At 40.9% G+C, this 16,426-nt stretch overlaps 1 protein-coding gene and 1 pseudogene across 2 annotated transcripts in view; one reads left to right on the forward strand and one right to left on the reverse strand.

Annotated features, from left to right (window-relative positions):
• The window catches only part of USP54 (ubiquitin specific peptidase 54), a 152,831-nt gene that overhangs the window by 30,268 nt on the left and 106,137 nt on the right, over positions 1-16,426 (forward strand). The window lies entirely within an intron of this gene.
• On the reverse strand, positions 4,993-6,340 carry LOC308627406 (protein FAM136A-like; annotated as a pseudogene). The gene has a single exon. The product of its transcript is annotated as a protein FAM136A-like (transcript).

Genomic DNA, 16,426 nt, shown 5'->3' on the forward strand with positions numbered 1-16,426 from the left:
CAAAGACCTGCTGGCTGGAGGAGGAGCAACTTCCTGGGGATCAGGTGCACATCTGAAGGGATGAGCTCATCCTTCTAACCAGACCTGCTCTAGATGCTGAGTGAATGTTTTCCTAATTGCAAGTCCTGCAGCTGGGAGAAGCAGGAAATGGTTGAAGCTTCAGGCACTTTGTGAGTAGCAAAAAAACAGAAGCAATTTTGGGACTCTTTTGAAATGTGTGGTTGTGAATATCAAGTTGAAGGTGACACATGTGCACATTCATTTTTTCTCTAAGTTGAGGTTTGCAGTAAAGTGTGTCGATGGTTGAGGAAAGCTTTGGTGGTTTTAACTTTATTCTAGTGATTCGCTTTGAGGTGACTTAATAGTTTATTTCCTATACTGTCTTGTTTGATTTTACTTCTTTGGGAAACAAAAATCCTGGGGATTCCTTTTTAATTTCCAGGGATCTCTATGGCTTTTTTAAAGCTTTAGTTAATGGGACTTAGACGCTTTTTAAGTCCCCTGTGCTGGCTTTCAGAGCCCTATGCATGATTGTATTTTGTTTTTTGTTTTAATTTACCTAAACTATTCATTTTAAGTAAGCTTCTTTAAAATTAAGTTGGCTTAAAAAAGAAATATCAATTATTAATTATTTTTTAGTAAACTTTTTTCTTTTGAAATACTTCTCAAAATTCACACAGAATTAGAGATCTGATATACTCTTCACCCAGTTTCATCCAGTGGTAATATCTTGCAAAACTGTAGTGCAAAATCACAACCAACATATTGACATTGATACAGTGAGGGTACAGAATATTTTCATCACCACAGGATACATCATATTACCCTTGTACAGCTATACCCACTTCCTTTGCACCTACCCACTCCTTAACGCCTGTCAACCACTAACTGAAAAATCAGTTTTTAAGCAAGAAGCTTTGTGTGCTGTCTTAAGTAGTTTTGTGTTAGAGATCTACATGACCTTATGAAAAAAGCCCTAGGCTGCAATAGGAGATTTTGGTTCATTGTAGCTCTTTGACCTTGGGTAAATAATTTAAATTTCTCTGTTCTTCAGTTTCCCTATGTGTAAAATAGGATAATGGTATATTAATTTCTATTTACCCTATTTATAGGATTTTTGAGAAATTCTAAAGTTCTTTTAAAAATAAGCACTCTAGGGGGCTTCCCTGGTGGCGCGGTGGTTGAGAGTCCGCCTGCCGATGCAGGGGACGCGGGTTCGTGCCCCGGTCTAGGAAGATCCCGCATGCCGCGGAGCGGCTGGGCCCGTGAGCCATGGCCGCTCGGCCTGCGCGTCTGGAGCCTGTGCTCCGCAGCGGGAGAGGCCACAACAGTGAGAGGCCCCTGTAACGCAAAAAAAAAAAAAAAAAAAAAAGCACTCTATAGATTATTACTAGCAGCAAGGACAATAGTTTTCAAACTAAAAAGTATATAGCAAATTGTAAACTACAAACTAGCCTAGATGGCAAGAATGATCATTTTAAAGTGAATTTAAATTTTAAAGCTCAGTTGAATTTCAGAGTACTGAATTAACTGGCTGATGATCTCAGAGTCACTGTTGTTAATCTTTGAGAAATCATAAAAACCAGAGAGAGACAAATGTCCTGATATCCAAAAAGAGGAAGGTAGTTGGAAAACTGCAGACTTGTAAAATTAATGTTAAATACAGAAAAATTAAATTATAAGTGATCAAACAGATGATATGGAGTATTAACCCAAAAGATTTAGTATAGGCTGATTTATCATAACAAATTTCTTCTTTTTTTTTTTTTTTTTTTTTTTTGCGGTACGCGGGCCTCTTACTGTTGTGGTCTTTCCCGTTGCGGAGCACAGGCTCCGGACGCACAGGCTCAGAGGCCATGGCTCACGGGCCTAGCCGCTCCGCGGCATGTGGGATCTTCCCGGACTGGGACACGAACCCGTGTTCCCTGCATCGGAAGGCGGACTCTCAACCACTGTGCCACCAGGGAAGCCCTATTGTTTGTAGATTTTTTGATGATGGCCATTCTGGCCTGTGTGCGGTGATACCTCATTGTAGGTTTGTTTTTGTTTTTTTTAATTTTATTTTTGGCCGTGTTGGGTCTTCGTTGCTGCGTGCAGGCTTTCTCTAGTTGCGGAGAGCAGGGACTACTCTTTCGTTGCAGTGCGTGGGCTTTTCATTGTGGTGGCTTCTCTTGTTGTGGAGCACGGGCTCTAGGCACGTGAGCTTCAGTAGTTATGGCATGCAGGCTCAGTAGTTGTGGCTCACGGGCGCTAGAGCGCAAGCTCAGTAGTTGTGGTGCATGGTCTTAGTTGCTCCACGGCATGTGAAATCTTCCTGGACCAGGGCTCGAACCCATGTCCCCTGCATTGGTAGGTGGATTCTTAACCACTGCGCCACCAGGCAAGTCCACCTCATTGTAGTTTTGATTTGCATTTCTCTAGTGATTAGTGATGTTGAGCATCCTTTCATGTGTTTGTTGGCAATCTGTATATCTTATTGGGAGAAATGTCTATTTAGGTCTTCTGCCCATTTTTGCATTGGGTTGTTTGTTTTTTTGATATTGAGTTGCGTGAGCTGCTTGTATATTTTGGAGATTAATCCTTTGTCAGTTGCTTCGTTTGCAAATATTTTCTCCCATTCTGAGGGTTGTCTTTTCTTTCTCCCAGTCTTTCATGATACATTTGTAGATGTTATATAGTAAAATATGGTTTGGTTGATTGACTAAATGAATGTGTAGAAGACTGAATAGTTGTACCCACTTAGACTCTTGATTTCACCAGGAAAAGCCTCTGGTGGATTTTCTTTGGACCTTGGTTAGAGTAAAACAATTTTTATTTATTTATTTATTTATTTATGGCTGCGTTGGGTCTTCGTTGCTTTGTGAGGGCTTTCTCTAGTTGCGGTGAGCGGGCTTCTCGTTGCGGTGGCTTCTCTTGTTGCGGAGCATGGGGCTCTAGGCACATGGGCTTCAGTAGTTGTGGCACACGGGCTCAGTAGTTGTGGTGCACGGGCTTAATTGCTCCACAGCATGTGGGACCTTCCCGGACCAGGGCTTGAACCCATGTCCCCTGCATTGGCAGGCGGATCCTTAACCACTGCACCACCAGGGAAGTCCCATTAAAACATTTTTAAAACAAGTTAATCAGAGGTGTAAGTATTGCAAAGATGCAGGAATAGTTAATTTGACAGATGATAAATAAAGCCTTAAAAATTACGTCCATAGGGTGAAATCATGGGCTCAAACTGAAATTAAACTTTGCAGGAATAAGTCCTATATTTAAATTCAAAACTTCAAATGCACAATAACAGAATGAGGAAGAGCTGGTTGGGCAGCAGTTCATGTGAAAAATATCTGGGAATTTTGGTTAATCACAAATGTAGCAGCAACTGCCTGTGCAATGTAGCTGCTAAAAACACCTTCGGCTATATTACCAGTTTATCCAGGTCATAAAAGTACTGGTTCCAATATATTTTTGTGCTAGGTTGCAAATACATTTTGCATATTGGTTTAAATGTACACTGATAAAGTTGAGAGCATTCTAAGGAAGGGAGACTGGACCAAAAATGGTCTGAAAACCATTTATGTAGGAAATTGTTGGGATTTGAGGAGAGGAGTATTGAGAAATTTTAGAATAATTTAAAACATTTATTTAAATTTTATGCAATTTAAAATGGAAACATGGGTATTTGTTATATAATTTTTCTTTCTCTCTTAGAAATAAAACAATAGAGATAAAACCAAAGCCCCTTCCCTCTCCCTCCCTACAAGGAACTTTATCTTATTTTTATCAAAGCAATACATGTGCATAGTTTTAAAAATGTGGGGCTTCTCTGGTGGCACAGTGGTTAAGAATCCGCCTGCCAGTGCAGGGGACACAGGTTCGAGTCCTGGTCCAGGAGGATCCCACATTCCGCGGAGCAACTAAGCCCGTGCACCACAACTACTGAGCCTGCGCTCTAGAACCTGTGAGCCACAACTACGGAACCGGCGCGCCTAAAGTCCATGCTCCTCAGCAAGATAAGCCACCACAATGAGAAGCCCACACACCGCAACGAGGAGTGTCCCCCCGATCGCTGCAGCTGGAGAAAGCTTGCATGTGGCAGCGAAGACCCAAGGCAGCCTAAAATAAAATAAATAAAAATAAATAAAATTTAAAATGTGAATAGTTTTTATGTGTATAAGGAAAAATAGCAGTTATCCCCCCCACAGAGGCAACCATAATCAAGTGTCTTAAATATTTCTAATAATATAATCATATCAATTGCTTTTGAAAACTGTTAAATGTATATAAAGTGTTCAATATAAAGAATATGAAGTGTTGGCGCTTGTAAATACATATATGTGTTCGGTATATTTTCAACATAGTTATGTGATTTGGGGGGTAAAGTCGTTATTTATTATTTATATTATACAAATATTGAACCTGAGCTACATCATGTACAATGATGATAATTCTTTTTTTGTTTTGTTTTGTTTTGAAAAATTACATCTTATTTATTTTTAAAACCAAACCACTAGGAAAATATATTACCATCTTGAAGGCTATATTATCAAGTAATAAGTTGCTGAAAACACAGCAAGGTCCTTAATAAAATGATAAGGTGCCAGAACTGGGGCAAGAACAACTCGTGTCGCAAAAGTGGTATTTGGTAACGGGGCCGGGGGGTGGGCTGTCCCATATTTTGCTCTAAAGGAGTCACAGCTTGCCCCTGAGTTGCTTACTTTTCCTCCTTTGACCTTCATGTTGCCAAGGGATTGTTTCAACAGAGTTCTGTTATTACAGGGGGCAAAGTAAGCAATACTGGGTTTAGGCTTTCATTCTATTTTGTTTTATGAAAACCAGATTTTTCCAAAGCCAGTACTTCATAACTCTCTTAATTAAGCAGGTAACAATTCATCTTTTGCTGTCATTCCTGAATACTAGCATATAGCACAATCAAAATCCCCTTTCCCTTCAAGGGTGAGTGTCACTGCAAGATTGTCTTTTGACTCGTCTGGCTCTGCTGCAGACAGCCTCAGGGCTCATCATGGCTGCCAGTTAGAGGGAAGGTTTGCTTCCCCTACCAGTGTGATAGCGCTTCTTATATTTTTTCAGGGTCTCCAGGCTGAAAGATGTCATGTGTGAGAATTTTAAGAAATGTGCATCCACATTTTGACGGCCAGAAATGAATATCTGCAAGGACCCTTTCAAAGTTTTTATCCAAACTACCTCCCCCAACTCTACATCTTAAAGTAACTTCACGCCCTTGTATATAAAACAAAACCAAGCAAGACAGATCCCCAGAAGCCCCCTTTCCCCTTCTAACTTAGTGACCTCATGGATTTTGTTTTATTTCCAGTTTGTGGAAAATGTTGTAGTGATCCTTCTGGTAAACAGGAGGTTGGCAACAAATAGAAACACCTCTCCTCACACTCCACCAGCTCATAGGCGGGTCAGATGAAACTGCCAGCCTGTTGGTATCTGTGTACTAAGAGAATCTGGTACCTTGGAGGGCTCTGGTTTGGTACAAGGGAGACTCCCTGTTGACAGGATAAGCACTTGCCACATGAAATTCAGGCTCACAAAAACTCTCCTGTGTTATTTTGTGCTATCTCTGACCCAAATTTTAGCACCAATTTTTTTCACTTTCTAGGATTCAAACACAAAGGAACCAGTGTCCAGAGGCAAGTGACATAGGCCTTAAACTTGCGGCCATCCTTAATTTCCTCGTTCATAAAAGTTCCTTAGAAAATCCAAATCCCCATTCCTCTTTTTAAACAGATTCCTGCCTTCAGCCCCAATGGCCAATAGCAGACATCTATTTCCCAATGGACGAGAGACACTCCTTCATCTTCTTGGTCATGGTTGGGGTGAGGTTCATGTGGTCACCCACACACTTTGTCACGCAACTCTCCAGCTGCTGCTTCACCTGAAGCTCTTTACTCCCTGCATCTATTGAATCTTTGGCTTTGTCGTTGCAATGCATAGTGCACCGGGCCAGGCCATCCTGGAACTTCTCCAACTCGGTGGTCACCAGGGCCTGGGCTTGAGCCAGAGGTGCATGGCAGCACGCAATGCACTGGTGCACTTGCTGCATGGACGCCTGGCTGTCCTCACAACAGACGGCGCTGCAGCGGGACATGAGGCCCTGCATCTTTCCCAGATGTTCTGTCTCTCCAGTCTCTTCACCATAGAGTCCGCCACCTCCTGCACCAGGAGCTGCTGCAGCTCCGCCATGGCGACCCGGCGCTGCTCCCTGCCAGCCGGCGCCCACATGGACTCCCGCTCAAGAGCCCGCCCCCTCGCCCCCTCGCCACCGCTTCCTGGGTCACTGCGGCCCGCCCTTTCAGATAATTCTTTTCTTATACAACTTTTCATTTTCCTAAGCATAATTGCCTTGCTTTTTTCATTTGCTCAGTTTTTAAAGTTCTAATCACTATTAAATCATTCCCAGACTCAGCTAGGACCTAAAACTCTGCTTCATTCGTTCAAATCCAGTAGATAAGTTATCAGTCCTTTCTTTCCCCCTTAGAGATCTACCTTGTATACTCCATTTTTAAAATGATACATAGCATTAAATCTTAAGACTGTATCACACTGTATTTATTCATTCTCCTTTGATGAACATTTAACTTGTTTTCAGTTTTCCTCTAATTAAGGAAGATACATGTGTGAGAATTTTTCTTGGCTATGATGAGAAGTGAAATTACTAGTGTATTATTTATCTATTGCTGCATAACAAATTACCTCAAAAATTTGCAACTTAAAGCAACAAATATTTGTTATCTGTGTTTCTGTGAGTTAGGCATCAGTGTGTGTGTCTCATAGGCTGTAATCAAGTTATTTATTTATTTATTTATTTACTTATTTATTTGGCTGCTTTGGATCTTCATTGCCGTGTGCGGGCTTTCTCTAGTTGCGGAGAGCGGGGTCTACTCTTTGTTGTGGTGGGCCGGCTTCTCAATGTGGTGGCTTCTCTTGTTGCAGAGCGTGGGGTCTAGGCGTGCGGGCTTCAGTAGTTGTGGCTTGCGGTCTCTAGAGCACAGGCTTAGTAGTTGTGGTGCATGGGCTTAGTTGCTCTGTGACATGTGGGATCTTCTGGGACCAGGGATCGAACCTGTGTCACCTGCATTGGCAGGTGGATTCTTAACCACTGCACCACCAGGGAAGTCCTTGTAATCAAGTTTTTAACAGGGGCTTTGATTTCATCTGAGGACTCAACTGGGGGAGGATCAGCTTCCAAGTTCTGCCTCTCATGTGGCATGATTCTGCTTCTCACAGTTTAACTGACTGAGGACCTTAGTTCCTTTCTAGCTTGTTGGCTGAGGCATCCTTCAATTCCTTGCCTTGTGGGACTCTCCGTACAACATGGCAGCTGACTTCCATGACAGTGAAGAAGATGGAAGCCAGAGTCTAATCTAATCTTGCAAATGACATCCCATCACGTTTGCTATATTTTGTTCATTAGAAACAGGTCACTAGATCCAGCGCATACTCAAAAGAGAGGGGATTACATGAAGGGATGAATAAAGTTGTGTACTGCTCTGAGTCTTGGTTGTACTAGAGTATTTAGCCTGGAAAGAGGCGACTAAGGGAACACATGAGTTTTGTCTTACATATTTGAAAGGCATAAGTAAAGAAGAAATAGTAGGTCTCCTCTGTTTTTGATCAGAGATTGAACTAAGAGCAGTGGGTGGAAATTAAAATGTATGGCCTTATAAGATAATGTGATTTCTTTTCTTGAACATAGTCTGTTAGGAGCTGGGTGGCCTCTTGTAAAAAAGATTACAAAAAATTTTCTTGAATTAGGTTAGAAACTTTAAGTTCTCCAAAGATTATTTCTACTCTAAAATTCTATAATTATAAATGAGTGAGTTTCAAACTATTAGTATTTGAGTAGTCTGTTAATCACTAATCAGGGAGAAGTGTATAGGCTTACATGTGTATTTGCACATATGAGGTTTCATTTAGAAGATCCAGGTTAAAAAATTAAGAGGAGAGCTATAAATTTACACTTTAATTATTTAAAATCACTGTTCTTTTCCTGTTTTTATATTCCTTTGGCTACCATAGAATGTTTACTACTATAATTCTTATTTTAAAATATTAGCAGCAACTCAGTTTTTTCTTCTAACAAAAAATATTTTCATTGTAAAAGAAAAAATAGAAAATACAAATAAGGAAAAAATAAGAATACCTTATAATCTTCCCACCCAAAGATTATATTAACAATAACTATATTAACCTCATGGTATAATGGTATATAATCTCTCTGACCTTTTAATTTAATTTTACGTATACAAATACACACACAGATTTATTATTTGTGCTAATATGTTCTATAGCATCACAGAAAACACTGAATTAATGAATACTGAATCATTGCTCCTAGGGGAAATACAGGATTAGGTTCCTATGAGTCTCTGGTCCCATTTTTGTTAACTAATCAACATGTAACCTTGTTTTATGTGTGTTTTTGTTTAAAGGCACATTATTTAATATATATTATTGATTCGCTAACATTGAACTCATGGTGAATAGCACTGTGACGTATGCCTGAATGAACCTTATCTAACACACGTATTTTCTCCAGAAGGCACATCACAGCCTTCTTGCACTTAGAAACAACAGACTTCAGTACTACAATTGGGGGTTATTTTAAACAGTGAAATCACCAACCAAAAGCACAAAAATGTGAAAAATGTTGTACTAAATAAACCACTAAAAGGACACTAGTTTGTAGTATGAGAGCTGAAACAGAAGGCTGAGTATTGCCTTTGACCTAGTTGGGAATGTGCACCTCAGGCAACTCAAAATTTTCACCATTCTGTGCATTCACATGTCCATGAGTGATCACAGAAGTGTTGCAAATATTGATTTTGAGGTTACAAATAATTTTAGTGAGTAGGAAAATTGGCATATGAGGAATCCATGTAATGAGGATTGACTCTGCGTGTGTATAGTAGCTTTTGTTTTCCATTTTGCTTGATTTTATAAAAATGAAATATTTTTGAAAATACTGTTATAATCTGCTCTTTTCACCTAACACCCTAATCATTTATTCATTCAGCAAGTTATTTATGGCATGCCCACTATGTGTCCACATAGTATACTAGACTCTGGAGATACAGTAGCAAATAAGATAAACAAAGCCCTTGCCTTATGGAGCTTACATTCTAATGGGGAAGGTAGATAATGAATAATGTCTGGTAGTGATAAGTACAATTAAAAAAACTAAAGCAGGGTAAGGAGATAGGGTGGCAGTTGGTAATTTTATTTTATTATCTTAATTAAAAATATATTTTTTCTTTTTTTAGAAGTTTATTTTTTGGCTGGGTTGGCTCTTCATTGCTGTGTGTGGGCTTTCTCTAGTTGCAGTGCGTGGGCTTCTCATTGCAGTAGCTTTTCTTGTTGCGGAGCATAGGCTGTAGGTGCGTGGGCTTCAGTAGTTGTGGCGTGTGGGCTCAGTAGTTGTGGCGCATGGGCTTAGTTGCTCCGAGGCATGTGGGATCTTCCCAGGCCAGGGATCGAACCCTTGTTCCCTGCATTGGAAGGCAGATTCTTAACCACTGCGCCACCAGGGAAGTCCCTATTATCTTAATTTAATATATATATATATTTTTTGCGGTACGTGGGCCTCGCACTGCTGTGGCCTCTCCCGTTGCGGACCACAGGCTCCGGATGCACAGGCTCAGCAGCCATGGCTCACTGGCCCAGCCACTGCGCGGCATGTGGGATCTTCCCAGACAGGGGCACGAACCCGTGTCCCCCGCATCGGCAGGCGGACTCTCAACCACTGCGCCACCGGGGAAGCCCAACATACTTTTTTTAGGTAAACAAATATTGACTTTATTGGCAGTTGGCCATTTTTTAAAAAAATTTATTTATTTTATTTTTGGCTGCGTTGGGTCTTCATTGCTGCACATGGGCTTTCTCTAGTTGCGGTGAGCGTGGGCTACTCTTCCTTGCAGTGCACGGGCTTCTCATTGCTGTGGCTTCTCTTGTTGCAGAGCATGGGCTCTAGGTGCACAGGCTTCAGTAGTTGTGGCTCGTGGGTTCTAGAGCGCAGGCTCAGTAGTTGTGGCGCACAGGCTTAGTTGCTCCGCGGCATGTGGGATCTTCTTGGACCAGGGCTTGAACCCGTGTCCCTTGCCTTGGCAGGCGGATTCTTAACCACTGAGCCACCAGGGAAGCCCTGGCCATTTTAATTAATTAATTTTTATTGAAGTATAGTTGATTTACAATGTTGTGTTAGTTTCTGTTATACAGCAAAATGATTCAGTTTTTTTTTTTTTCTTTTTTTCCCGGTACGCAGGCCTCTCACTGTTGTGGCCTCTCCCGTTGCGGAGCACAGGCTCCAGACGCGCAGGCTCAGCGGCCATGGCTCACGGGCCCAGCCACTCCGTGGCATGTGGGATCTTCCCAGACCGGGGCACGAACCCGTGTCCCCTGCATCGGCAGGCGGACTCTCAACCACTGGGCCACCAGGGAAGCCCCAATGATTCAGTTTTATATATATATATATATTTTTTTTTTTTTTCTTTTTCAGATTCTTTTCTATTATAGGTTATTACAAGATATTGAGTATAGTTCCCTGTGCTATACAGTAGGACCCTGTTGTTTATCTATTTTATATATCGTGGCATATAGCTATTAATCCCAAGCTCCTAATTTATCCCTCCCCTACTCCTTTTTCCTAAGTTTGTTTTCTAGGCAGTTGCCAATTTTATTTATTTTTAAAATTTTTTGTTAAAAATTTTTATTTTTTTTTTGGGCCTCCCTGGTGGCGCAGTGGTTGAGAGTCCGCCTGCCGATGCAGGGGATACGGGTTCGTGCCCCGGTCTGGGAGGATCCCATATGCCGCGGAGCAGCTGGGCCCGTGAGCCATGGCCGCTGGGCCTGCGCATCCGGAGCCTGTGCTCCGCAACGGGAGAGGCCACAACAGTGGGAGGCCCGCATACCGCAAAAAGAAAAAAAAAAAAAAAAAATTTTATTTTTTTTTACGAAAAGACAACCTACAAAATGGGGGAAAATATTTATAAATGATACAACAGACAAGGGCTTAATTTCCACAATATACAAAGAGCTCCTACAACTCAACAATAAAAAAAGAAATAACCCAATTGAAAAATGGGCAGAAGGCCTTAATAGACATTTCTCCAAAGAAGACATATAGATGGCCATTAGGCACATGAAAAGGTGCTCAACATCACTAATTATTAGAGAAATGCAATTCAAAACTACAATGAGGTACCACCTCACTGGCCATCCTTAAAAAGTCTACAAATAACAAATAACAAATGCTAGAGAGGGTGTAGAGAAAAAGGAACCCTCCTACACTGTTGGTGGGAATGTAAGTTGGTGCAGCCACTATGGAAGACAGTATGGAGGTTCCTCAGAAAACTAAAAATAGAATTACTGGGCTTCCCTGGTGGCGCAGTGGTTGCGAGTCCACCTGCCGATGCAGGGAATGTGGGTTCGTGCCCCGGTCTGGGAGGATCCCACGTGCTGTGGAGCGGCTGGGCCCATGAGCCATGGTCGCTGGGCCTGCACGTCTGGAGCCTGTGCTCCACAGCGGGAGAGGCCACAGCAGTGAGAGGCCTGCGTACCACCAAAAAAAAAAAAAAAAGAATTACCATATGATCCAGCAATCCCACTCCTGGGCATGTATCCAGAGAAAGCTATAATTCAAAAAGTTACATGCAACCCTATGTTCATAGCAGCACTATTCACGGTAGCCAGGACATGGAAACAACTGAAATGTCCATTGACAGTTGAATGGATAAAGAAGATGTGGTACATATACACAATGGAATACTACTCAGCCATAAAAAAGAACAAAATAATACCATTTGCAGCAACATGGATGGAAATAGAGGTTATCATACTAAGTGAAGCAAGTCAGAAAGAGAAAGACAAATACCATATGATATCACTTATATGTGGAATCTAAAATATGGCAAAATGAACCTATCTATAAAACAGAAATAGACTCATAGAGAACAGACTTATGGTTGCCAAAGGGAAGCGGGAGGGAGAGGGATGGACTGGGAGTGTGGGGTTGGTAGATGCAAACTATTACATTTAGAATGGATAAACAAGGTCCTACTGTATAGCACAGGGAACTATATTCAATATCCTGGGATAAACCATAACGGAAAAGAATGTGAAAAAGAATATATATATGTATATATAAAAAATGGAATCACTTTGCTGTACACCAGAAACAAACACAACATTGTAAGTCAATATACTTCAATAAAAACTTTTTTTTTTTTTTTTGGCTGCACTGTGCAGCATGTGGGATCTTAGTTCCCCAACCAGGGATTGACCCCATGCCCCCTGCAGTGAAAGCGTGGTGTCCTAACCACTGAACCACCAGGGAATTCCCCAGGAATAAATTTCTTTATATTGGTATGGACTCATAGATATTTATCTTATTCTTTAGCCTATAATCCAATATTACTTTCTTTTTCTTCTCAAATTGTTTCAGATTTGGCCATTGGGCACTCCTTTGGTTGTCTCCTGTGTCCCTTTGATATACCTCTATCAATTTAGGATATTTGTTGTGTTTTGTTTTTTAGCATTTCCTTACTTTTTGACATTATAAGATGCTCCAGGCTCATCTCATGTATTTCCTGTCCCAGGCCTAGAATTAGCCATTTCTCCAAGGAACCTTGGATACTTTTATTGAAGAATAGTATTTGAAACTAAGATGTCAGGTCTAGGTGTGCTTGTTGCAACTGGTGTGTCATTGATTCTAAGCATTCTCAGCTGACAGAGCAAGTAAATATATGTGTGTATACATATACATATCTGTAAATATTTCTAGATGTAACCATCTTTATCTTTATTTATTTATTTTTTTAGAATATTTTATTTTTTGGCCATGCCATGCAGCATGTGGGATCTTAGTTCCCTGACCAGGTGTCGAACCCACACCCCCTGCACTGGAAGCGCAGAGTCTTAACCACTGGAGTGCCAGGGAGGTCCCCCATCTGTGTCTTTATTAAGCTAAACACAAGTTTATATTCCAACTCTAATCTGTTACCACATGGATAATTTTAGCCTTTTCCTCCATCTTATCTGTAACTTCCCATTCCAAACGTGAGAAACCTTCCACCATCTCCCATTCATTTACTTAATTGTTCAATTCCAATATACATGTATAGTGTTTTTCAGAATTGTTAACTTGTACATCTGTGGGAAGCATCTGTACTAGCTAGAACAGTGGTAACGTTCAGTTTCTTTGCCGTTAGTCTTACAAACTCCAGTCATTTCCATAGTTGCTTAGGTCAGTACCTTTATCCCCTACCCCCTTCAGTGAGGTTGTTTAATACATTTGTATGTTTTTATTATGGAAAATTTCAGACATATACAAATGTAAGGAGAAGAGTGTGTTGAACTCACCTATACCCATCACCAGCTTCATGATCTATTAAATACGCGGTCAGTTGTGTTTCATCTATCCTTCCCCCACTCCTCCTTAGTCAACCCATAATTATTCTGAAGTAAATTCCTTACATATTATTTCATCTGTAAATATTCCTAAATGAGACTTACCATAATTTAACCAATCTCCTATTGACAGACATTTAGTTTTTACTTATTACAAACAGTGCAACTGTAATATCTTTCTACATTATCTTTGCAAACTGCAGGGTAAATTTCTAGAAGTTGAATTGCTGAAACAAAGGGTATAAGCATTTTTTTTTTTTGCGGTACGCGGGCCTCTCACTGTTGTGGCCTCTCCCGATGCGGAGCACAGGCTCCGGACGCGCAGGCTCAGCGGCTATGGCTCACGGGCCCAGCCGCTCCGCGGCACGTGGGATCTTCCCGGACCGGGGCACGAACCCGTGTCCCCTGTATCGGCAGGCGGACTCTCAACCGCTGCGCCACCAGGGAAGCCCCGGTATAAGCATTTTAAATTGAGAAATACCACCAAATTAATTTTATTTCTACCAGGAGTGAATGAGAATTTATCCCTCCCCTCACCCTCACCTGCTCTGGTTTCACCAAACTTTTAAATACTTGGCATTCTGAGATACAAAAGGTGATAGTACTTTTCTTTTACATTTCTTTAATATGAATGAGATAGGACATTTTCCCTATCTTTATTGGTCATCTATTTTTTCTCTCTGTGAACTGGACATTTAAATTCTTTTTTTTTTTTTTTTTTTTCTTTTTGCGGTATGCGGGCCTCTCACTGCTGTGGCCTCTCCCGTTGCGGAGCACAGGCTCCGGATGCGCAGGCCCAGCGGCCATGGCTCACGGGCCCAGCCGCTCCGCGGCATATGGGATCCTCCCAGACCGGGGCACGAACCCGTATCCCCTGCATCGGCAGGCGGACTCTCAACCACTGCGCCACCAGGGAGGCCCTGAATTCTTTGTTTAAGGAAAGAAAATAAAGTGGCACAAAGGACCACTTCCTTTCCCAAACCATTAATACCATGCTGTCATGTCTCCCTTTTCCCCTGTTCCCAGTTCAGATCACCAACTTGGGAGTGGTGTTTAAGTCTCTTTAATGAAGGTAAATACTTGCCCATCTTTTTCCCCTATCCTTCTGTCCCCCTTTTCACTCACCAAAGGTTCATTAGTTCTCTGCTTTCTTTGCACCTGGAGCACAGTCAGATTGTTTTTCAAACAGGTGGTTTTAAGTCAGCTTCTGAGAGTACTCTGGGGAAATTTGCCCAAAAAGCAACAGGAAGGATTTCTACAGACATGTAGGGGAATGTTTGTAATTGTTTAGCAAAGGGTGTGCCCAGCAAGTATCGTTTCAGGCTGCCTTGTTCATCTGTTCTGTCTTTCCACCCAAACGTAACACTTGTACTCTGACTTCTGCTGCTGTGACATGTCGGTGGCATTTTCAGCCTTATTTTTGTCACAATGAATTATCTGTGTCCATTCGCTTTGGACATACATGTAAACAGTAGTATTACTGTTGGCTTCTTGATTAGAGAAATGGTGATTGCATTCTGTCCTGAATTAAATGACAATCTCAGACGGTAAGAATGCCCTGACAGCCTGATTTTCTTGCTTATGTATTCTTTAAAAACAGCTATTCAAAATCTCATACACACATAAGTTGTTTGCCAAGCATTTGAAGCCATCTAGTTTTACCAGGTGGCAGCTGCTGTTGTTTATGGGAACCTAATTTAAACCACAGACATGGAACAGTGTCCTTGTTTTGTAAAGAGGAAAACTGTGATTTTTTAAAAATAACAGCTTTATTGAGATATAATTCACATACCACACAATTCATCCATTTAAAGTTTTACAATTCAGTAGTTTTTAATATCTTTACAGAGTTGAACAACCATCACCACAATTAATTTTAGAATATTTTTATCACCTCCAAAATTAATGATATATCTATTAGCAGTCACTTTCTATTTCTTTCACACCTCCTCTCAGTCCTAGGCAACCACTAATTTACTTTCTATTTCTGTAATTTGCCTATTCTGGATATTTCATATAATTGGAATCGTACAATAGGTGGTCCTTGTGACTGGCCTTTTCACTTAGCATAATATTTTCAAGGTTTATTCATGTTGTAGCATGTATTAGTACTTCATTCTTATAATGACAGAATACTATTCTATGGTATGAATATATCACATTTTATTTATCCATTTATTAGTTGATATACATTTGGGTTGTTTCCACTTTTTGGCTATTATGCATAATGCTGCTATGAACATTCATGTACAAGTTTTTAAGTGAACATATGTTTTAATTTCTCTTGGAGATTATCTGTCTACCTACCCACCTACCTACCTAACCTACCTACCTAGCTACCTATCTCTAGGAATAGAATTGCTGGGTCATATGGTAACTCTATGTTTAATCTTTTGAGGATCTACCAGGCTGTTTTCTAAAGTGGCTGTACCATTTTACATTTCCAACAGCAGTGCAGGAAGATTCAGATTTCTTTCCACTCTTGTTAACCCTTATTATTATAGCAATTTTGGTGTGAAGAGGTGGTTTTGATTTTCATTTCATTGTTTAATTTAATCTATGTTTGTTTTTTTAATTATTAACAAGCTATCAGCTTTATTTTTTAGAACAGTTTTAGATTTATAGAAAAATTGAGCAAATAGTGTTACCAAATTCAGATTCTGCTGCTCACTGCTCAAAAGCTGATACTTGACAAACATGTTGGTTGGAAAGGAAAGGTTATTTTATTCAGGAGGTAGGCAATCTGGGGAGATGGCAGACCTGTGCCTAAAAACCAACTCTGACGATTCTGCTTAACCATGAAAGTGTTTTATTTATTTGTTTGTTTGTTTATTTATTTATGGCTTCATTGGGTCTTCGTTGCTGCACGTGGGCTTTCTGTAGTTGCGGCGAGCAGGGGCTACTCTTCATTGCGGTGCGCAGACTTCTCATTGCTGAGCACGGGCTTTAGGCGCGTGGGCTTCAGTAGTTGTGGTGCACAGGCTTAGTTGCTCCGCAGCATGTGGGA

Source organism: Mesoplodon bidens (genome assembly GCF_964165515.1).
Source record: "Mesoplodon bidens genome assembly, chromosome: 1".
NCBI classification, from domain to species: Eukaryota; Metazoa; Chordata; class Mammalia; order Artiodactyla; family Ziphiidae; genus Mesoplodon; species Mesoplodon bidens.